The sequence below is a fragment of the Ambystoma mexicanum genome, chromosome 2q, assembly GCF_040938575.1.
Source record: "Ambystoma mexicanum isolate Mex_15411 chromosome 2q, UKY_AmexF1_1, whole genome shotgun sequence".
Lineage (NCBI taxonomy): Eukaryota > Metazoa > Chordata > Amphibia > Caudata > Ambystomatidae > Ambystoma > Ambystoma mexicanum.
In genome coordinates this window covers 1219443429-1219466551 of record NC_090924.1, presented here as the reverse complement: position 1 = coordinate 1219466551, position 23123 = coordinate 1219443429, and the positions used below count along the sequence as shown (strand labels likewise).

The 23123-nt window shown below is 43.6% G+C and overlaps 1 protein-coding gene across 1 annotated transcript in view; it reads right to left on the bottom strand.

Moving 5' to 3' along the window:
- Positions 1 to 23123, bottom strand: part of AHR (aryl hydrocarbon receptor) — a 723464-nt gene that overhangs the window by 588145 nt on the left and 112196 nt on the right. The window lies entirely within an intron of this gene.

Below are 23123 nucleotides of genomic sequence, written 5' to 3'. Positions count from 1 at the left end.
CTGGAGGGTCCTTACCCGCCAAGCGGTAACATTCACAAATTGCCAGGATAATCCATCTAGACAAAGTCTGCTTAGTAACAGCTTGTCCCAAATGCCTTCCAGCGTAACCAACAAAGATCTGATCGTCCAGTCTGACCCGGGACATGCTTGAAATGTAGAAACTTAAGGCTCTCCTAGGATCTAACCTGTGGAGCCTCTCCTCGTCCTTACCAGGATGCAGAGGAGGATAAAATGCCAGAAGAATGACCTTCTGGTTTAAATGAAATTTTCGGAAGAAACGAATTATGGACTTTAAGGACAACCCTGTCCTTATGAAACACAGTGAAGGGTGGCTTAACTGAAAGTGCCTGCAACTCACTCACTCTGCGAGCGTAAGTGACCACAACTAAAAATACAGTTTTGAGGGTTAACAGTCTCAAAGGACAAGAATGTAAAGGCTCAAATGGAGCACCCATTAGGAACTTTAGAACAAGGTTCAAATCCCAACCGGGCTCCTGGAAAGGTTACAGTGGGAACACATTAGTGAGCCCTTTTAGAAACTGAGAAATTAAAGGAATTTTGAAATAAGAACACTCCTCAGACGAGCGCTTAAATATGGACAGCGCCACCAGGTAACCTTTAATGGTACCCACTTGCAGGCCCTTGTGGGCTAACGAAAGCAAAAAGGACAGAACCACAGGAATGTCACATGAAAAAGGATCCACATTCTTAACCCTATACCAGTTGCAGAACTTTCTCCAACGGCAACGGTACAGGGACTTTGTTGCCGGCCGTCTGGCCGAAAGCAACACCTCCATCACGTCTTCAGGGAGGTCCCAATCCTTATACCTCAACCTTTCAGAAGCCAAGCATGAAGGTTGAGGGATCTGACCTCTGGATGGAGAACCTGACCCCTCTCCCGTGAGAGCAGATCGTCTTGGTAGGGAAGACGACGTGGAGGGCAGATGGACAAGTCAAGAAGGTCCGGGTACCACGTCCTCTGGGCACACGCCGGAGCAACGAGTATCATCCGGGAACCGAGCCTATGCAGCCTCTGCAGCCTCCGCAGCACTTGCGGGATGACGGGGACTGGAGGAAATGCATACAGCAGTGGGAAGGACCACTCCACCACGAACGCATCCCGAAGGCTCCTCTTGGAGGAAATTCCCACGAGCAGAACCTTTCGCACTTCCGGTTGACACTGGAGGCAAAGAGGTCCACTTGTGGGGTCCCCCAAAGGGCGAAGATCTCCAGGAGAATCTCCTGAGCCAGCTCCCACTCGTGAGAGATCAAGCTCTGCCTGCTCAGAGTGTCCGCCTTCTCGTTTTTGGCTCCGGCCAGATGAACTGCTGATATCGAAATGTCCTGCTGGATGGCCCAGAAACAGAGCTGCATCGCCTCCCTGCACAGAGGAAGTGACACTGCCCCCCCCTTTTTGTTAAGGTAGTGCATGGCCACTGTGTTGTCGGTCAGAATCAGGACATTCTTCCCTCGCACAGTCCGCAGAAAAGCCTTCAGGGCTAGCCTGACAGCCCTCAGCTCCAACAGACTGATATGAAGTCTGGACCCCGACGGAGACTGAAAACTGCTGACTGTCAACTCGTTGGCATGAGCTCCCCATCCCGTGAGGGATGTGTCCGTCACGATCGTCACCTCGGGCCAGGGTAGCCAAAATGGAGCCCCCCTCATCAGATTGCCTTTGACGGCCCACCACAGAAGGTCCTGGGTGACCGAGGGCTGCACCTGAACGGGGTCTGACATCCTGCCGGAGGACTGTGACCACTGCATCTTGAGAGCCCATTACAGAGATCTCATCCACAACCTGGCCTCTGGCACTAAAAGAATGCAGGATGCCATGCGGCCGAGCAACCTCAATAACTTGAACACCGGGAGACTCTGGGCATGTTGAAACTTGTGCACCATCTGCTGAATATGATGAGCCCTCACCTGGGGAGGAAAACACTGCCCCAGGGACGTGTTGAGCACTGCTCTGATGTACTGGAGCCGCTGAGTTGGCGTCAAGTGGGACTTCTTTAAATTGAGGGAAAAGTCCAGCTTGTGAAGGGAGTGGCAGGTAACGGACAGATGATGCAGGACTTGCTCGGGAGAGCGTGCCCTGGTCAACCAATCGTCCAGGTAGGGGTAGACTTCAATCCCCCCTTTCCTGAGATACGCTGCCACCACCACCATGAGCTTGGTGAAGAACCTCGGGGCGGAGGTCAATCCGAACAGCAGGACCCGAAACTGAAAGTGTGAGTCGCCAACCGCGAACCTCAGTCCTGAAGTTGAAGGGCCTGGAGGACTTGAGAAAGAGTAACCATCTTGAACTTGTCCTTCCTGAGGAGCTTGTTCAAACTGCGTAAGCCCATGATGGGTCTCAATCCCCGTCTTTCTTTGAAATCAAAAAATAAGGGGAATACCATCCCTTGTTCCTCTCCGCTACGGGCACCAGTTCTATGGTGCCTTTCTCCAGCAGGGATTGTATTTCCTGCACAAGGAGCGGATCCAGACTCTTCAAAGAGAGGTTCCCTGGTGGATTGTCGTGAGGCCTCTGCCGGAAAGGAAGACAGTAGCCGTGGGCTATGATCTGCAGAACCCACACATCTGAAGTAATGGCACGCCACTCTAGCAGTTGCTGCACCAACCTTCCCCCAAACGGCGAACCATGGGACATGGCCTCATGATTGAGCTGAAGCGGCTGCGGCAGTGCTTGAGGGCCAAGAGGCAACTGCCGGAGCGGCCTTGGCACCTCGAGTGCCCTGTTTTCCACCTCTGGCACTCCTACGGTGGCCCCTTTGACTTGCAGCTCCTCTCGATCTACCAAAGGATGAGTAATATCGAGCGGTCCCGCCTCTCCATTGCTGTCCCCTAGGTCGAAAAGGTGGAGGTTGGCGAACTGCAGCGCTCAACGACTTTGCTGCCGCTTTTGAGGTCTGCAACCTCTCAAGGCTCTCGTCAGCCTTGCTGCCAAAAAGATGTTCATCATCAAAGGGCATGTTGAGGAGCCGGGCTTGCATATCAGGAGCAAACCCTGACTTCTGCAACCACGCAAACCTGCGTATTACAGTGCTCGCCGCCATGGGCCGGCTGACACAATCCGCAATGTCCAGACCCGACTGAACAGACTCACACATGGCATCCTTGCCATCCTGCACAATAGCAAGAAAACCATCCCGTTCCTCCCTTTCAGGAATATGATCAGCCGCTTACGAAATACACTTCCACAGAGTGTACGTGAAACGTGACAAGGCGCACACACAGAGTTGGCTGCCTGTAAAGCCATACCCCCTGAAGAAAACACTTTCTTCGCTCAGCCATCAAAACGCTTGTCATCCCTATCAGGAGGGATGGTAGTGTACGACTGTTAAGATGGATTTCTGAACTCTGTCCTGGCAGCACAGAAGTTCAGAAGGCCAACCTAATTACTTGGAACAGGGTAACCTCTGGACAAGCCAGACCAATCAGGGTAGCAATCGCGGTGGTCAAGACTAGGTCTCAAGAGGGGTGAGGGTGACTGAAAGCCCGCAATGAGCACACAAAGCAAGGACACTTACAAATTACTCCAAACAGGTGTTATATTAAAAATATATACACATTTATTCCAAGGCCTTTGCAACAATGACCGTAGCGAGAAATCACGATAAAACGCTAGTAAACCAACACATACCAAACCAATACAATATATATACAAATACAAACAAGTCTAAAGCGTTAGATGCACGAAATGTGTAGCCCACCTAGAAGGGGAGGAAAACAGGCAGTGCAAAATAATGATTAGACCCAGTCCGCCTTCAGAGGCACCTAATTAAAAGGAAGTCCAAGCCCTATGAAGAGGCGAGCCTTGTGCTCAAAAGTACCTGCACACGCTGGTGCCAATGGGCAAAAAGGGGAGTCTCTTCGAGGGAATCAGGCAGTTCAGTTCGGTGCACAAATGAAGAAGAACAGAGTTCCGTGACTCAAGCGCAGCCTCCAATGTGGGCAGAAGCAGAGCGCGAGTACGGAAAGGCGTGCTGGTTTGACACAGCGGGGAAAAGCTATGGGCTCCTTCAGGAGAACGACCAGTTCCTAGCTATGCTACTCACCGGTCCCCGATGTAAGCACACCCAGGCTTCTCCGCGTCAGTTTTAGTGCTGGCAGGTTCAGGGGAGCAGGGGACGTCTCGTTGTCGTGTAGATTCTGCAGCAGCAGAGTTGAGTTAAAGATGTCCCAAACGAAGTGAACCCGCACAGTTTTTTACCACAGCAGGGCAACGGAGCGGCCGTGTGTATCTCAGCCAAATGTACACTACTCACTTCAGACCTGGGAATGCCAAGTGTGAGAATCGCGTGAGAGTGACAAGGACTCGAAATACAACACAACCTGGCGGCGGTTACAGAGCAAGACTCCTGGGTAGGCTGGTCAGTCTGCTGGATGGCCCAGAGACACTTCCGAAGGCTTACGTGCAGGAGATGGTGAAGATGAAGATGCCGAGAATAGCTGTCCCCGCTATTCCAAGGGTCGAAGTACCAGTACAGGCCTTCTGGTTCGATCAGAGGTAGAAAGGGTTTCACAAGCGACAGCAGTGCAGAGGAGCAGTCCTTCAGCGGGTCACCAGTGATTCCTCGGTTAAGCCTCGTGGTTGCAGGATACTTGGCTCCTGTATTCCTTTGTTCGTGAGAACTCAGGAGATCGACATGGTAGTGGCGTTTACAGCCCCCTCTTATCCACGGTTCCCTTCGCGCCAAAACGGAGGGGACCCAATGGGAGATCCGCTCATAAAACACTCACACCATACGTGGACCTATCACGGACCACGGTGGTCCCAGGCATTCACACCACCCTAGACTCTCTGGCACCCAGGATGTGTATTGGGACCAGACATCCCAGCCCACATCCTGGAGGCACACACAGGCCTGTAGAAGCCCACGAAAGCATCTGTGTTTTGCGGGAAAGTACATGCCCAAATAAGGAAGGCCCCGGGTCGGCTCGACCTGGGGAAGGTGAAGGGGGCAAGACGGTCAGCGGACAGGACAAAGGAGCCTTGTGGTCTGGCCATTTTGGGAGCCAGGCCACCATTTTGAGCTAAGCGCGAGAAACGCGCTTAAAACGCCAAAAGGAGCTCAAAACACAAGAAACGATTGCTGCCACCATTGCCGTCCATGATTCACTTGCACCGATCAGTTACAATCCAAAAAGAGTATCTAGGCCCTGTAGAAGGCTAGAGACCCAAGAGAGCAGTAACTTAGCTTACAGTGCCCTCTTGTGTCATGTTGCACGAAAGCTGCAACATGATAAAGAAACTACGGAAAACAGCGTTTCCCGGTACTGACTGTTTTAAGGGCATGTCAGTTTCCCCGTAAGAATGGAGCGAAAGCCCAGAGGAGTGCGGCAGAAGGCTGCACTTCTCTGGCAAAGTCTAGATCATGGTAAAAACAACAGCAAAAAGTTTAGGGGTTGCCACATGGAAGGAAAATTACCCACAATTAAGAAATCTTTCCTAACAACGACGCCTGCTTTGCTGGGGCCGTAGCCGCCTGCACCACCAAACTCTCTGGAGTTGGGTGCGTGGTCAAGTAGCAGGGGTCGCTACTGGCTGTACGGTATTTTTGTGGCAAAGACTTGCTCACTGCCGGGAGACTCTCTGGAGCAGTCCAAGCCGCTGCCACCCTTCTTTGCAAGGCCATATGGAATGGCAGTACCGGGTCAGTCGGTGGACCTTGGTCGAGAATATCCGTCAGGTCATCCTGCAGAAAATCCACTGGTGGCGCAGACCACCCCAAGTATTCCGTTACCCTCGACATAAGGTGCCAACAGAACTCCACCTCTGGAGAGGTGTCCAGACCACTGGCGTCGTGCAACGACTGATGCAGGTCTTCAATCTGGCTACGACCAGACAAAATCTCGGAACCATACCTTCCTCAGACCCTTCATCCACCTCAGAAATATAATCCAGAGGCTGGAATGAGGGCACAGAAAAAGGGACAAAGACATTCTTAGCCTTGGCCAGAGCCTTTCTAGGGGGCTCCACTGTGCAACGGGGTACTTCTGACAAAACAGCCTCGAAAGGCGTGGAGGGCGTCGATGGAATCAGCGTCAACGTCGAGCGTGGCACCGATGGCTTCGACACAGTCCTCGAGGGCGGAGCCCCGAGCGTGTCCTTCGACAGCCTGGGCACCGAAGGCGTCGACGGCTTCCTCGGAGGCAGAGCCCCGAGAGAGTCCCTAGACGACCTCAGCGCTGAAGGCGTCAATGCCTTCTTCGAAGACCTCACAGGCTCCGATGGTCTCGAGGGCATCAAGGACCGGGACCTGGAGCGGGCATGTCTAGAGTGATCATCCTTGTCCGACCGGGACCTCGAAGGCGCCCGGTGATCGCGACGACCACTCAAGCCCGAAGGCGTGCGAGTGGTGTCTCTAGCACGGTCACCGCCGGCGTCTTTCGACGGCACGGATGGAACAGAACCCTGCGACTGAAAAATCGCCATCATCTCCTGCCGTAATGAATCCCATATGGCAGGAGGGGACAAGCAACCCGCCGACGACGGGCAGAGTCCTCGGACGAGGACGGGGAACGCGACCGGTGACAGCGCTTCCGTGAATGCCTCGAAGAGGCAGAGGAATGGCGGGTCTTACTCTGGGACCGCAAGACCCCCGCACCGACGATGACGATGCAGAGAGTCACTGCTCGAATCGTCAGTCGAAAGCCCAGCGGATCTCGACTTCCGAGGCCTGGCCACCTTACCAACAGAAAGCTTCTTCTTACGCTCCCGCAAGGCCTTTGACGTAAGCGACTGGCAGTCTACACAATCATCCGTGTCGTTGTCCCCACCGAGGCACCAGAGGCAGGCGTCGTGCAAGTCCGTCAACGACATCTTGAACCCGCAGTCCCGACACTTCTTAAAACCCGGCCGTGGGGGAGAAGAAGACAAAGACATCATGGATCGTCACAAACGAACAGGTTCCAGGAACCGAAAGAACAGAACACAGAAAGACCGAGGCGCGCAAGATCTCCGAAGCGAACACGTTCGCAGAAAAAACTGAACTGAGGCTACGGGCGTGGTGCGTCCGACTTATGGCATCCGGTGACGGAGGCCCTCGCAGACAGCGTATCGACGTCATCGACGCAGACGCCGAAAGATTTTCCGAAGCAGCACAGCTGTGGTGATTACTTTCATAGATATGGAATACGTCGGAGGACTCAATCCCCTCGAAATGAGAATTCTCCCTAACACTGACCAAATATTCCACTGGGGGCCAGAATATCAAAAAGTTGTCCAATTTCAGAAAGTGGGTCAAACTAATTCTGCATCGATTTTGTCCCTCTATAATACAGAATGATTAAACATGTTTTGCCCAAATCCATATTATCTCAAATCATTTATGCTTGGGCACAAATGAGTTAAACTGTTTTTGTTTGCTATGGCTGCTGCAAAACAAAAAGAAACGTTTTGCAACATTTTACATTCTAAAGCAGCATAGTAAAATATTCCACATTTTGGTTCTAATGAAAACAATATAGCAATATTAACCCCCCAACCCTTTGCAGGCTTCACTGGCTAGTAATGGCCGGGACCCAAGTTAAAGGACCAAACAAAGGCAGTGCCTTAACACCGGGGCCCAGAACCTTTGACAGCCTGTAAAGGCTGCACAGGGCTTATTCATGCTATTAGCACCCTAGGGCCCTTATTCACAGAGCATTTTCTAATGGGGGTTTGCCATTATAAAACACTTTGGTGAATTAGGCCCTAGGTTTTTAAACCATGGTAGAGATGGCAAGGTATTTGCTTGAATTAACTGGTCACAGGATCGCTGTAACCCATACATTCCAATACTCTTCCAAGATGGCTGCCATGGAAATGGAAGGCAGAGCCCCTTTTCCAATTCCATGGCAACCAAAAGGTAGGTGGGATGGGGTGGGGGCTGGTGGAGGTGGCAAACTGAGGGAAGGGGAGGTGGGAAGAAGACGATGGAGCAAGCGCAAGCAGCTCTCAGTTTGCTCGGAACATGTGCTTGTACTGTGAAATTCAGGCTGTGATCCGAGCAATCTGATTGACTTTGGTGCATGTCCCAGGTGCTAATATTAGATAATTGAAGTAAAACCGGTTTGCTCCATTCCCTATTATTTGAGCAGTTAAATTAGTACTTCGTTATTTTGCTTCATTTCTTGCCACAAGGCCAACATTTTGATGATCTGGCCCCTGTTGATTTCGTTCGAATGATACCACTGATGTACATACAGCCCTACTCACTGAGACATCTTAAAAATTCACAATACCGCCTCCGGTCTCCATACCTACCTCATAACACAATATTACAAAAAAAGCAACCACGTCAGGCTAGGAACATGGACTTTCATATGTTTTTTTAATTGTACTACACAAATATAAATATATCAATGTTCAAATGTCGGTATATACAAAATATTACACGTATAATACATATATGCAAATCCTGTGGTAGAAGGATGGAAAGCAGATGTTCAATAACTTGGAAAAAGTTGTGTGCATACCTTGAAAACTAGCACATTCAAAAGAGCACATTTAGACTGTGACACAGTGACTTTTACAATTTTAAAACAAAGACCAAACATAGCTTTTGAGATTCTAAAGACAAAACAGGAATCTATGTTGGGCCTAACCAAATAAATCGCACATTTACTAAAATGTATAAAAAAACACATAACATACAGAATGGTTCTGATACAAATCAATAACATGTTTGCCTATATTTGTTGTACGTCTGCATAAGACCTTATGTTTCAGCTCAAGGGAACGAAGAATTAGAAACAAGCCTTCATCAGGACGCTAAAATGAGTTTACACGCTCTCAGTAACCATCCTGCTAATGAAACTCCCATCAGGGATGCACAAACAGTTATTTGAGGTACTATTCAAATCAACCAATGTAATTTCTGATACCTGTCCCACAACTTGTTGGTTCCATTAAGTATAAGACCCACAGCGCTGTGCTACTCTTCCTTCAGCCACACTCCGAACGTAATGACTGCATGTAAGCTTGTCACGAAGACTGGCGGCAAAACAGTTTCCCTTGCATGCCTCCTTTCTTTCACCAGCAATCCCCTCATAACACAGTGCAGTTCAGGTATTTGTGCAATTTCAATGCAGCTGTGCCTTTTACGTTATTGAACTCTTTACCGACATTACAAGTTGGTCCATCATGATATTTTAAGACAATGCACAGTTGCAGTGCTGCTAGCCAAAATACTATGATACCATTATAATCCTGCCTCTCACAGCACTGCCATCACAGCATCAAGCACGATGGGCATCATTAGGCTAAGGTGGTAGTGATAAAACATACTAATTTAAATAGCACAGCTTTAAATAAAAAAAACACATTTATAATTTTAGATTGCATATCACATTATCATTTTGAAGTCACTTCACTAGGTTATAAAAGCCAATGAAGTGCTTTCCATGCACCACAAGTGGAACATGTTTCATGTGATAACACTCATACCTCACGTTATTTATTTAGCAATCAGTAAGTCCCATTCAACTTTCTCATCAAGGCCGTTTGTACCACTATGTGTTCTAAAAATGCATTTTTATTCCAATTCTGTAAGTACTTTCCTGTCTTTCTCTAATATCTATCAAACCAGTGATATGTTGTAGAACAACCCATTTAAACTCTTCTAGTCAGTGTTGTTTTTCATCAAAATGTTTCACTAAAGAAGCTGTGAGAACTAGGTTGTGCTATGCTACATGTCATGTCCTCAGGATGTTTTCTGTGCCACTCTTATCATTGTTGTCTACCTTCAAAGTCAGATATATAAAACTGCGTTATTTTAGTTCACGAAAGTCAGTCAAATGTTCAAATTATTTCTACCGTTCAATGTGACAAGACCTGGCAAACACCATGGTCAAATGCCAAAATTGCAAAGTGGGATCAAATCCCAGTTTCAACATACAACATGCAAGTGTGTGATCCTGGGAAATGCCTTTAATCTCTTAATTCCTAACCTGTCAATACTGCCAGTTCCTAAATATTTCAACATTGTCAACCCTGAGAGTGATTTAGTTCCCTGGGCACACTTGTGAAAGTCATCCTCAAGGTTTAACTGGATATAGTGTTGCTCCATATATATTAATAGTGAACATTGAAATATTCCAAATTAAATGTCATTTATTCCTTTGATCACTCCGACTAACCCTACCCGCCCTACTTCCTGTTTACAGATCCTCCAGAGCGCCAGGGGACCAATTCCGTTGGTGACGGAGGGCTATATAAGTACCTTTAACATAACATAACACTCTTGGCAACACCACGTGAGAACCATGCCACCCTTCTAATCCCAGTGTATGTAGACACATATGCAACTTCCTGGTAATTTCTAATCCATATCCTCTAGCTATGGACCTTCGTTGTTGCTTCAAATCTGTCTCCAGTAGTCATGCTTGATGATCTGGTGAGGCTGCTAATATGTGTTCTGTGTCTGTGCCAGGCAATGTATACCTTTTTTCATATGGCTACTGATGTGTGCCAGCATTTACACTACTCCCTATTGGCTGACAATGTAAAAATGTGCAATGTATCTATGCTAGTTCATATTATATTAACAATGAATCAAAGTCAGAATAGCTATGAAAAGTTAGGTTATACAGCACATTTTCAAAATAAGATCAGCTTTCCAAATGAAAGAACAATGTAAATCAGAGAACTCTGTATTAGAAACCACAATATTAATTAAAAGAATTGACAGAAATTGAGAATTAGCCAGCCTCCATGGTGTCTAGAAAAACAAAAAAGTGAATTCAATTAACACTTGTATCTCATTCGTTACAAGCATTCATATATTCTCAAACAATATGCATAGATAAAGATAAAATAAATAATAGAAAGCTGTCAAGTCAAAAAGTAAAGATACAGTTATTATCCTGGGAGAATAACTTTGCTTGTTGCACCACAATATGTGTGTGTTTATCACTGGTTTAACAACTGCATATTTTGAGATGATATGATGTTCCGAATCACAGATAACTGAAGTGTTTTGACATTCCAAACAGTTTCTTTATGTTCCTCTCTTCCTCAACCAATTAAGTCTGTGTGCTTTGCAGTAAATCTGCCACTCTATGTGACTTTGAAGTAGCTTTATTCAAGAATGCTATTTATGCAGAATACCACAGCATCACAAGGGTCTTAGCCAAGCACACTGTCATTCTTGGAGTATTGCTCATCAGGTGCATTCTACACAATGACTGTGTGGTTCCATCACGCTCACATTCTACGCCCCAGCCTTGTCTGGGTTGAGGAGTGCACTACACTTTCATAAGGCATTTGCAACAGTATACCATGTGGAAGGGTTTGCGGTAGGACCTAAATTATTACATACCTAAAAGAAGCACACAGTGAAAAACTCACTTACTAAAGTAGGTGCTTCATAACCTTCTTTTTCTAAGTCATCAATCCACTGAGCATCAGAAAAACAGGATATTACTTGTGACCTCACTAAAACCTTTTGATTACAATATCCTGAAACTTGGGGTAGAACATTATAAAATTGATGATTCTCAGATGCAAGGATAGCAGTATTATACCAGTTTATAAAAGAAGAAAACTGTTCATAAACTAAAAACATTTAAAATAGGCATTCATAGTTCTGAGGAATGGTAGCAACAGGAGGTACATGTTTCAAGTTTCAAGCCACTAGCCAGCCTTAAAAAGTATTTCGCCACCTCAACTCTACACAGACAAACAACATACTATTTCTTACTCGTCAAGAGGCGATTATCACTAGCCAATAATTACTGGCCAGTGCACATTTTGGTAGCAATAAATGCCTGAATTGTGTTTGCCACTATCATATAGGTTTAGCAGTCAGGGTCTTATCAAAAAGCTCAGGTTGTGGAAACACAAGCAAGGTTTAATGTAGTGTGGTGTTCAGTGCATTAGGTATGGTGCTCAACCCTACAGTTAAGAAATAACAATGCTGAGGAGATTGTTTACCTCCACAGAAGAGAGTTCATCCTTTTCCTTATTCAGACTATTTTCTATGTGAGCAGAGTAAACATAGATGTGTATTTTTTCAAATGTAATCCTGTAAGTGAAGTGAAAATTAAATCCCATAATTGATTATACTAATAGTTTACACTAATAAGGGCATAAAATAGAATGGAATATTATCAACCTCAAAGTTGACAAGCATACCTATCAGTCAAATCTCTGCATAATAAGGTAGTGGCCATGCCCAGAGTCCTCAAGGTGTTCCTAACATGGGTGTGTGTTGCAGCAGCCATTTTGCTAGACTATATACGGAGGACTTATTCCAAAGGAATAGCAATGTTATAAAGAAGTGGAAGCCATCTTGGGACACCTACGTGTGCTACGGCTGCCATGTTGGAAGACAAAATGCTGCCAATAAAATGGAGGACATCATCTTGAAATATAAAATGGTGGCAATACAATGGAGTAGGTAATGTTGGAATGAAAAATGGCCGTGCCCATCTTTGTTGGTCTTAATGAGTGTCAGAGGACATGTCTGAAGGAAAAGTGGCAGCAACAGAACAGATTTGGCCATATTGGAATATGAAATGGCAGCAGTAACAGTACTGTAGCTCGGAAATGAACACCAAATGTTAAGAGGGGTTTACTAAAATAGGACTCCTCACATACAAAGGGGGCCAGTGGTGAATCAGGTAAACTACCAACAGTAGGAAAAGAGACAAAAACAATGTTTTGAAAATGTTGAAATGCACTGTTAGGTGTTGTTCTTGTTGTGTATGAGAGGTTTCAGATAACAGTGTATATTTATGTATTTCTTATTTTTTTTATTTATTAGGCACACTAAACCTGGGGGCATCACTGTGCTGGTTACATACAGGAATAAGTGCAATTGTCAACGTGCCTGGTAAAGTACTTGGTTAAACTGAGAGATTGTTCTAAGAAAAAAGTAGATTCTTGAGTTGTTTCCGGAAGACCCAGTAGGAGGGTTCAGGTTTTAGTGAAAGCGGTAAGTAGTTCTAGTTTTTAGCAGCAACCACCGGGAAGCTAGATCCACCAGATCTCTTTCACCTGAAGCGAGGTATGGTGAGTAGGTGGCAGTAAGAGGCACTGGTGGGTCTTGATGGTTGAACTTTTGAGAATTCTAGCGACAAGTATTTTGGAGCACAGTTAGAGAGGCATTTGTGCGTGATCGCTAAGGTTTTAAACAAGATGCGCTCTCTAATGGGTTGCCAGTGTGCGTTTTTTCTTACCTAAGAGCTAAGAGATTTGATCAAGTTTTGGGATGTTAAGGGCAGCCCTGAGGGCATTGTTTTGAATTATTTGCATTTTCTTAATGTTACATGAAGAAGTACCTGTATATATGTGTGTATAAAAATATACACACATATATAGACATACGTACACAGTACATTGTACTATACAGGAAACACTTGTAAATATGCATTGTTTGGCTTCAAACCCCTTTTACATTTAGACATGTTGTGTCCAGTTTACCCAGCAGCACAGAAATGTTTACTTTGTTTCTGGGGTGATGCCTCAATGCTCTGAATTCCATTGGAAAGTATAAAGGTCTCTGCTCTCTCAGTAAGAGGCAGTTGTCTTGGATGTTGTGTTACTCATTTAACAATGCTTTCCATTCAATTTGCTTGTTCAGCCTTTTTTGTTGGCTCTTAAATTGCAGAATCTCTAATTGTTCATTTGTGTGGAGTAATATTTCCACGTTACACTGCTTTCCCGGATTTTTGTGATTCCCACAAATGTCCACCTCATATCAGTTGATTATATTCCACAAAGTGCATCACTAATGATGCTTGCAATTTATTTCAGATGTTTGGCCTATGTTCTCTGGTACTCATGGACCTTGCAGCCATGCCTACATACAGCGTTAGACAAGGACATGTAATATTGCAAACTACATCCATAGTTTTTCAATTGAAAATATTGTTCAGAGTCCATGACGTATTGTCCCTGATGAAGGTGGTCATAAATGGACCTGCGGAACACCTTCTGCAAATACAGTGCCCCTTTAACTCTGGAAATCACCAGCAACTACTAACTATTTCTGTCCCTGTCATACCAACCCACAGATACTGCAATGCAAACATAGACTTGATATACATCTCCTTTGTATTGGACAGCACTCAGTAAGCAAGCACAGCCCCTGTAGAATAAAGAGCGAGTAGATAGGGAGCTCCAAATCTAAATGGCACATGAGATGGTCATTATGTCCTTGTGTTGATAACATATGACCCACTATGATTAAAATGTCTTATAGATATTCCCTAATTATCCTTTTATCACTTTCCCTAGCACACAAAGTAAATGCCACATGGGCATGCCTGAATGGCATTAGTTGGTAATGTGGTCCTGATGCAACACTTGGTAGCTATTAGTGTCAAGCTAACCATGCTCCTAAAGGCTAGACATTGGTGGGAGCTCCCACCAATGTCAAACAGTGGAATGATCTGACTAAAAAATCCTTAACATTTTTAGCGCTCCTAAATGCTAACAGTGTTTTCGCTGACAAACATTCATGTCAGTGCTTATGTATAGTTCATATAAACAATGAAGGCTAGGGTGAATAACACTGGAATGTTTAGCTATATACAGCACTTTCAAAAAAAGAATTGCTTTTCCAGATAAAGCAAAACTTTGTCTGGAGAACTCTGTGTCACCAAACACAGCATTTATTTTTAAAACATGAACAGAACTTTAAAATGCTGAGAGGGTGGTTGATTGAAGAATTCTCATTTATGAACTATAACAGAGCAGGCTGCACAGGTTTTTACTTTATACTAGGTTTTTGGAACAATTTGTAGGTGGTAAATGACCATCCCTCTGTGCACATGAGACCTGTGAGCAGATTAACATGGTAGTGTCTCTGGGGAGTAGCTTGAAACACAATAGATGACTCACTTACCAAGATGTAAAACAACTATATAGAAAATGTGCCTACGTATCTATGTAATATCTTAATGAAAAAATCTACCACTTGGACTTCAAAGTAAAAATGCATGTTATTTATTTTTTGGATAACAAAGAATACAAGACTACTTTGAGTGCTACAGCCACTATGTGAGGTAGGGGCATTGGTGTACTTACTATAAATACAAAGAAAACGCAGGTGACAAGGAACTCAATGAATTAAAGGAAGTTGGGCAAATGTTTCTTGAAGATCCTACTATCAGTAAATGAAGAGAGCAGCTGGCTTCCATTGACCAAAAAAGACATGTTATTTTCAGAACAGAATAAACTTTAAAGAGAGATTAAGGACCTCGAAAAAGAAGTAGATTAATGTAATCTCTCGACAGACTATATTCAAGCTAATGTGTTTGAAAACACTAACAGGCGTAGAGGAAACCAGATGGGGTGTAACAACACAGAGACATGGGTTACTCTCTCAGATTCCTCCCCCAAGTGGGCCATTAGGTGAGGAGGACATTCCTGGGACATCATATGTAAGCCAACAGAGCTCTAATAGAACCCCATGGCCAATTTATCAGACAAGCTATTAAGCAGTAACATTTTTAAAATCTTAATCAAGGGTCTAACATTCTTTCTCACAAAAACCTCAAAGAACAACCAGCCGAGTTTCTAGAAACCTGAGACTCACTGTATCTAAGCAGAAGCCACCAGCCTTAGATATGTATCCAGGTTTATTCTTCCATATGCATCATTATCCCATGTGATTTTAACATTTCAAAACATGCTGGTAGACCACATTGTCAAAACTATTAGTAATAACAAGTTCCTGAAATAGAATTCCTCAAGGAGAGATTGGAAAACCACTGGAGACACTTAGGAATAACAAGAATATGATTTTAAACCGGCATAGAAAGGAATGGTGATTTTAACAATAAGTCCCAAGAAACCTGATGAGATTTTACAACACATTAGAAAACAGGTATTGGCAAAGCTGACAGTCCAGGCTTTGTGTAGGCATGGTATTGGCACTTGCCAGGCACAGCCATAATGGTACTACCTGGCCATGAGATTACACAAGCTGGCAATAGTGCATATGATAGCATATGGGCATTGGATAGCGGAGCCTGTCAATTCTATCTCATACCTATGCACAAGCCAACATTGTTGGCTTTGTCAATGCTAATTTCTTTTTGGTTTCATAATTTGTATTGAAAGTTTTACGAACAAGAAAGTAATAAATATATCTGGTTCAGTAAGCTCAAGAAATATGACTCCATTTAAAGCATTACAGAAGTATGTAAAAGAACAATTGGTATGGAGATCACAAAGCCAGATGAAAAATAGAACTGGAAAAGCAAACAAGTTAAATGTACTATGGCATGGAAAAGAAGAGGGCATGACCTAAAGGGGCGATGATCATGAAGCTGGACAAACAAAGGGAAGACAAGGACAAATAACAAACGAGGCACAACTGGAGAGGGGGACTGGAGATAACTTGCAGCTAAAATACTTGGGTACAACTAATGAAAAGAAAAATAGTGTCATCCTTAGGAAAATGTAATACAGTGAACATTCATGAGCCAGGAGTAGATATATTGTGAAAGGTAAGATCCTTTGTGAAACATAACCATTTAGCGTCATGTTTAATTGTTGTAGTAAGTTCTTCCAATTGGCCGTAATAGGTTTGATGACAATAGCAATGAAGAGATCATAAAGAAGAAACAAGGGATTCTTCTCATCCTAATCATGAACTAAACTACCCAACAAAACGTTTGTGAATGATAGGGGGCTGTTCAATTTAAAGATGCAATTCAAAAGAGTCCAAATGTATCGCCAGAATTTGTGAACAAATGGGCATTTAAAAAGACATATGCTTGTACGATCGACAAGAATTACCACTGGACAAGCAATGCCCATATGTACCATATTTAAATTTAAGTAATCACATTTGGGTCAAAAAGGCTCTATGCAGAAAGAAAAATGGGTTTTGTGAAATATTAGCAGACATAGATATGGATTTAAACCTGGACCATAGTCGTTCCCAAGTTGCATCATCAAACTGTTCACAACAGTCAATTTCCCAGTGAGATTGAACGGACCATCTTTCAGTGGGCGAGTCAGTGACTCCCAACAATTAGTAGAAATTAGCCGTTCTAACATTAGAAGCTCTCGCCATAAATATGACTATTGCACGGTTGAGAGCAAGCACATTTTCAGTGAAATGAACAAAACAGTCCAAGCAAGCATTCACTCATTTGTTGTAAAAATTAAAGTCTGACCAGGGCAGGGAAAAGGCTGTTTTAAGATCCTGAGAGGATTTCCAGTCTGTATCCTGGTAGATTTGGTGAATGAACCTAATGCCTTGGCTAAGCCAGGACTTACGATACTGCAACATACCATTAAATGTAAAAGACTTGTTATATCATAGAAACTGTGAGAATTTTAGATCTATAGAGCCAACTGTGGGAAAGAGGAAGGTTCAAAAGGCACACATGGAGGCTATGGTAGGGCTAGTAAATTTGGAAAAAATGGGCCCAAACAAATAAACCAAATCATGAATATCATTAGGGGCCACTTATTCGTTTCTGAGGACAAACCAAGTAGGGAGGTCCTCAGCATCAGAGAAGGTATACTAAATATATGATTGTTTAAGTAAAAATGCATTATGATAGCGCATGAAGTCAGAAAATGTAACACATCCACGTTCGAAGGGGGCTCTGAGTTTGTTGATAGTGATTCTTTTTTATTTACCATCTCCCCACAAGAAATTTATCAAACTGGAATTAATAGCTCTAAATAAGGAAGTAGGGAGGGGGATAGGTAGCATGTGTAAGTAGTAACGAATAATGGGTGAAACATAATTGTATTGGTTTTAAGGCGACCCTACCAAGATAGGTATAATGGGACCAAAGCGGGGTCAGTTCTTTGAGTTTATGATGGGAGGAGTCAGTATTAAGTCTTATTATACTACTAACGGAGGAGGTATAAAGAAGACCTACGTATCTGAAAGAGGAGTCACACCACTTAAACCCAAGCATATCAATTTCATATTTGAGGCAGAATAAATCAAGAGGTAAAATGTCTGATTCGTCTTTGTTTAATTAACATTCAGATGCCAAGGAAAAATCGTTAAGTACCGATACTAAACATGGGATATGATCTTTTGGATTTTTTAAAGAATGAGAATATCATCAGCATAAGCTGCTATTTTAATTTGTGGTTTGCCACAGGCTACCCCAAGTATATGTATATCATTTCTAATACATTGTAGTAATGGTTCAAGAGACAAAACATATAGAATAGGTGATAGAGGACAACCTTGTATTGTGTCTCTTCTTAGAGGAAAAAAAGTGGAAGATTGACCATTAATAAAAATGGAGGACGTGGGATTAGAACATAAAGGTTTGACCAAAACAATAAAACCTTCACCACAGCCGTGCCACTGTTAGGCCTGGAAAAGGAAATCCCAACTGACCCAATCAAAAGACTTTCCAGCATGTAGCGCAATGGCAGCATACTCGTGTGGATCAGTATTAATTTTCGCAATGAGATGTATGACAATAAGTAGGAGTCTAGCATTTGATGAAATATTTCTACCTTTGACATATCCCACCTGGTCTGATTGGATTAATTTGGGAAGAAAAGATTACATTCTATTTGCAAATACTTTGGCAACATTTTTTACATTCAACATGTATTAGAGAAATAGGTCTATAGTTTTTATGAAGGTATGAATCCGTGCTTTAGAAAAGAGAATGTTTTATCAGCAGGGTACATAAAAAGTGGTGTACGTTTGGGGGATAAAAAGTTGGAGAAATGAGAAAAGAATTCAACAGCTAGACCATCAGGGCCCAGAGCTTTGCCTATCTTCAGATCTCTAATTGCCTGAATGATATGATATATTTTATTTGAAATGCGCTCGTACACAAGTGTTTCAGAGCACCACAAGGCAAGGGAGGGGAAAAAGGGAGAACAAAAAAACAACTATCTTTCTAGGCCCAGTAACATTGACCCAAGTGCATGGGAGAAGGAAAGGGGAAAAAGTGCATGGAAAGGGGGAGAAGTGGAAAGTGTGGAGCAAACGAAAACAGATAAATAAAAAAATAAAAAAATAATAAAGGCAACAAAACAGTGGTAGTGCAGCCAGCATGTGGCAATTGCTAGGTTGAGGCAGCAGACAGGGCATGTCTGATAAGTGCAGGAAAAGAAAATGGGTGGACTGTATGGTTATATATACAGACCCCAGTGCAGGGATTGCCCGGAAGTAGTGCGGGTGGGTGGCAGAGTGAGAAGGTACCTGGGGCCAGAAGACAGAGGGTAGGCCAGGTGCACGGTGTAGAGAGAGAAAAGATCAGCAAGGAAAAAGGAGGGGTGAAGGCAGAAGCAAAGAGGAAGGTATCAAGCTGCTTCCGGAACCAGAGATGATTCTCCTCGAGTTTCAGAGTGGCAGGGAAGCTGTTCCAGAGGGATGCCCCAGCCGAAGACAGAGATCAACCCCCAGCTTGTCTCTTTGAAAAACGACAGACCCTGAGGGAGTTAGAGGTAGAGGAGCAAAGAGCTCGAGAGGGGAGGTATTTATGGAGGGATAGTTGAAGGTATTTTCGACCCAGGCCCCAGAAAGCCTTATGGACAATGCAAAAGGTTTTGAATGTAATCCTTGCGTCCACTGGGAGCCAGTGGAGAGATTTCAGGGTTGGAGAGATTTAGGAATCCCTATTAATATTCTGGAAGAAAGAGTGTAAGTTGTCTGGCGTAATAACAGTGTGTGGGGATTATACCTTAGAATAGAAGGTTCTAAAGACTTCCAGAATCTCATTGGAATTAGTGCTAGTAGTACCAGTGGAGTTTTGAATATGTGAAATAAAGGATTTTTCCTTCCATGATTTAAGGTAGGAAGCAAGCAGCTTCTCTGCTTTATTAGACGTTTGGTATATCTTAGATTTGAATTTTAAGATAGTGCCAGATGCTGGTTCAGTTTGTTTTTTATTGATTTGAAGACACATTGATAGAACATTACAAATATTTGATTGAGAAGGGGAACAATAGTATAATTTCTCAGTATTGGTAAGCTCAAGAAACAGTTAAATCAAGTTCTTTTTTATGTTCTTTCTTCTTCAGACTCACATCCTGGATAACATGTCCTCTTAATGCTGCTTTAAAATCATCCCAGTTATTAACTGTAGAGATATCGTCATCACCATTATCTAGAAAAAACTGTTGCTGGAAATTGAGGAATGATTCAACAAATTGCTTGTCCTGTAATAATATATTGTTGAAGAGCCATCTACTGGGATGTTTGTGGAGATTGAAAGTAGTTATAACTGGGCATGATCTGAGATGACAATATTGGTGATACGAGAGTCAACAATTGTGTTAGTTAGTGATTTGTAATAAAGATATAGGGCCTCATTACACAGACGGCGGTGGACCAAGGTGCTATTGGCACCTTGGTCCATGCCGGTAAAATACCAGCACCGCCTTGGAGGAAAGGGGAATTACCGCCCTATTCCAAGGTTGGTGGGGCCGTAATTCCCCCTTCCCCCATTGCCCGTCCCCATTCCCATTTTTGCCCCACAGGTCATAATGGGAATGGGGAAGGTGCTAATTACGGCACCGCAAATTGCGGTACCGTAATTAGCTACCTGGTCCCTTTGCAGGTTGATTTTTAACGCCTGCAAAAAGAAGGCGTTAAAGTCTCCAACCCGCAAAGGGACCTCGTAGTAAGGCGGTAAGGGTTAACGGTCACTGGTACCATTAACGGTGACCATTAACCCTTACCGCCGTCCGTGTAATGAGGCCCATAGTCTAGTCATGAAAAGGTGTTGTGGGGAAGTGAATGAAAAGTAAAATGAATATCTGAGGGATGAGAAAGCCTCCGCGTGTCCACAAGACCCACCTCTGAAATACAATGGATGAATGAGTCATGAGATTTAGAGCCCCTAAAGATACACTTAGATTTTCTATCCGTGAAAGGTTCTAAAATGTCATTAAAATCTCCAAAAACAACAAGGTTGATAAGATCAGATTGTAATATATTACGTTTTACAGAGTCCCAAAAAACAGGATCCAGTGATGTTGGGCCCTAGATAATCATAATGGATATCACATTAGCACCTATGTGTAGCTTAACCCATACCCACCTTCCCCCATTATCTGTACCCTGACCCAGGATATGCTGGGGTAAATATGTGTTGATAAGTATAGCAACGCCAATTTTCTTTGCTACAGCTGGGCTGGAAATTACATCTTGAACCCAGCATTATTTCAGTTTCATTGAATCCATCATGGATAGGTGGGTTTCCTGAATACAAGCAACAGAGGAGCAACATCTTTTAATATGTGATAGAACCTTGTATATTTTGATTGGATTATTAATCCCTTTCACATTCCAAGATAGGCATTTAAATCCCATTATGCACAGTTAAACATAATTGATGAATACACATGAAAATGCATAGCAAAGATAATGAAAGTGTGAATTATCATATGTAAAAGGCAAAGGAGACAATAATGTATCATATTAAGAGTCAGTGCAACACATAGAGTGAACACATAAGGAGAGTAGGGGTATGTAAAAACTTGACATCTCTATGACGATGAAGAGAGATGAATGGAGTGGCAAGAATCAGAAGTAATAACATATGAGTGGCAAGAGAGATTTCAAGCTTACACAGGAGGAAAGCAATACCAAGTTGAGAGCTAGGTGACACCCAAAAGAACTTCTATGAGTCCTACTAGAGGACGGGCAACCAAAACAGCAGTAACCGCACCCACGACCAAAGAGAAAAAACTTTATAAAGTTAGTAGATAATCAATAACAGCAACAAAGCAGGAACAGCGCAATGGTACATTAAGGAAGCAACGGTGAGGCTTCAGGTACTGCCGCCAGAGAGACTAGGTGGAGTAGATGTGTCCATGCAGTCTGATTTGAGGGATATAATAAACGCTTTGAGGTTGGGCGGGTCATCAAAGACGGATGTTCATCTATTGGATGTGACTTTGAAAGAACAAGGATAAAATTGAGTTTTTATGCCGGACGATAGGAGAGAAACTCTTTTCTTCATTGAGCAGTTTTCCTAGCTACATCCTGAGATATACATATTCTGCTGCCATGCCAAATAAGAGAGTTCATTTCTTTAGCTTTGGAGATGATAATTTGCAGTTGAGAGTGTTCCAATAGTAAAATAATCAAAGTACGTGGCATAGGGCGAGGTGACTGAGCAGATTTTAAGGGCCCAATAAGAAGCGCTTGTTGAACAATGTCTGGCGGGATATGGAGTAGAGCCGAGAGCATTTTTTGTAGGAATGCAATGGGGTCATTCCCTTCACACCCCTTTCACTTTTGCAGAAGCATCTCCATACTGGGGTCTGAGGAACAATACAGCAGAGAAGTTTTACGTTTGGGCCTTTTCCATGGTAGTCTTTATTAACCTGTGTAGGCTTTTGTACACTTTACTCTGTAATCATGGTTGTAATAATATACCTGGTTATAAAAAGACCAAGAAGATGGGGCTTGGGCCAATAGGAGATAAGTGAAGATGAAAATACGGTTCCAATTGAAAACTCATGTAGCAGAAGTTCAGGGGCTTGTGGCACAAAACACATTAGAATAGTCAAAACAGTAATGAAGAGATGTGCCACAGAAGTCTCACCTCCTAATGGTACATAGAAGCACTGTGTTTCCTTTTCTTTATATTTTTATCATTGCTATCATTTTTGTCCAGTAGATGGTATGGGAGTGAGGCCGAGCTCCGGAAATGCACAGTGTTGCGTAAGAACGTTAGCCTCTCCTCTCCTCAGCAGTAACGGCTCCCTGTGAAGTAAGCGTCCTTAGTGGAGCAAGAGGCTTCCTTAACAATGTTGAGATCAGCAAAGTAACTGAAAAAGGTGCCGCTGGGTGCCAGAAGTAAGGCACAGTCCTCAGAAGCAGCAGTTAATTAATACAAATGATTGTGAGGCATTGCGGTGACCTAGATATCATTATCATGGGGGCGGGAGGTGCTGATTCAGGTGGCCATCAACCTTGGTACAAAGCCACGCCCCCAATGTTCATTTTTAACAGAGCTTCAGTGCAAGGAACAGATATAAATCAAGTGGTTGAAGACGCTCTTGGATGCAACATTTTTATTACACCAGTAGCACATGTACAACTACTGTTAAGCCATAACCTCAGAGCAAACTATAAATAACACTGGCAGGCCAAAGTGTGAGGTCAGTGCTTGATAGAGTTGGGTGCAAGATGTATTTTGGGCAGAGCAGCAGGTGCGGGTGGGAAAAG